The sequence below is a fragment of the Aplysia californica genome, unplaced genomic scaffold (genome assembly GCF_000002075.1).
Source record: "Aplysia californica isolate F4 #8 unplaced genomic scaffold, AplCal3.0 scaffold00700, whole genome shotgun sequence".
In the NCBI taxonomy this organism is placed as follows: Eukaryota; Metazoa; Mollusca; class Gastropoda; order Aplysiida; family Aplysiidae; genus Aplysia; species Aplysia californica.
This window is the reverse complement of record NW_004797970.1, coordinates 2,834-4,663: the sequence shown is the minus strand read 5'-3', so window position 1 is coordinate 4,663 and position 1,830 is coordinate 2,834.

Below are 1,830 nucleotides of genomic sequence, written 5' to 3'. Positions count from 1 at the left end.
GGGCAGTTTTAGGCTTAAAATTACTTAAGAACAAGAGGGCACAGTCCAACGATTTGCTTGAATTAGTGATTTAGAGTAAAGACCGCTGGCGCTGATCCTTCAAAACTCTACTTAGTGTACAATTGTAGAGATTTATATATTATATATAGCCACGGGAAACTTGAAGGAGATGTGTGTGAAAAAGGACATGAGAGAGATTGAAGCTCACTTGGAACGAGCTCGGAAAAATGGCCCGCGGCATATGGAAGGAGCTTGTGTGGCCTATACCCTGCCATGGGTGAAAGGCATTGATGATGATATAAAAGCGAAGTCATTTCGTCACACATCACTGGGGTGTGGCGAGATGACCTTGTGATGAAATGACGGGTTTCCATAACTAAATGAGGAGGAATAATTCCACTTTCTGTTTATTCAAATTTGGAGAATTCAGGTGGTAGTAAGAAGGTAAAATTCAGTAGTTCTACATTTTACGTTAAACATTTTTTATGGATTAGTATCAAATGTTTTCAAGAAAACCACAACCATTAGTACATGTATTGCAAGAATAAAGAACTAGTTATAAATACTGGGGAACATGCACTTATTGGAACCACTCTGAAACATGGTTTCACCCCAGATTTTTAAAACTCATCTTCATGGGTGCATTCCATCTTTAGGAATTCTGAGTGCAAAATGACAACTATCAATGTAAAGAAAACACAAAGCAATGGTTACATACTGAAATATTTGAATATGATGCTGAAATTTTTAAATCAATGAATCTGAATCATACCGGAATTCTCCCAATCTGAATAAAACATTAGAAAGTGAAAATATGCCCAAGTATGACAGGCAGTTTTAGTTTCATAGTCAGTTTGGCACTTGGTAACATTTTGATGTAGATCTATGGCCCTAAATGAAACTTGATCAATTTTCCCCTGGTTGGTCTGAAATTGATTCTGAGCACATGTAAACAAAGTGAATTCACAATGTTAGATGTCATAAATTAGATCCAGACAAGTCTAAAATACTTTAGTAATATGACAAATATTCTCATTTTTCACTGGTCAGTCTGAAGGTCATTCTTAGTGCAAAACAAAGTGAAAATAAATGAAAAAAACATGTGTATACACACACACAATCTTAATATTACCCTGTCTTGTAACTTTGATGGGTGATGGGAGGAAGAGTGCTTTAATTAATCAGGATTAATACTCAAAGACTTGCTCTGTGCTTTGTTACTTTGTAGTGATTTACATCAGAACAAGTCAGTGCATTTTAGTAGCAAAACTTTGTGTGTATGTTGTGGAACGTGTGCTACTGGAAATGCAATCCTCAGTATGTTGTAAAAATGCTCCCATCTTCTTATCTTCTTGTGTGTCTGAATTGCAATCTTTCAGCCTTAAATTCTGTTACCAAACTAAATTGGGTCTGGCAATATGTTATGTTTGTTTTTGCCTGCGGCAGGGAGTGGGAAAAAAAAAGGTTAGCAGAAAAAAGATAAATAGTTATTGACCACTGTTTACTCAACACTGTTATTTGGGGACACTGAAAAGAGGGAGAGATGTAGTGGGGAAGCGAATGGACAATGCATGTGCTCAAAGTTTACTTGGTTCTTTTGTTGTGGGGTATTTTGCTTTTCTCTGAACAATCTATTGTTTTGTCATGTTTATTTTTGTGTTGTCAATAGATTGCTTATAAATAAATATGCTTTAGATTACTTATAAAATAAATATGCTTTTTTGAATGAAGTTTCTTTGTTTTCAGACTAAATAGAAGGCTTCTCTCTCTCTGTCTGTCTGTCTTCTCTCTCTGTGTCTCTCTCTCTCTCTCTCTCTCTCTCTCTCTCTC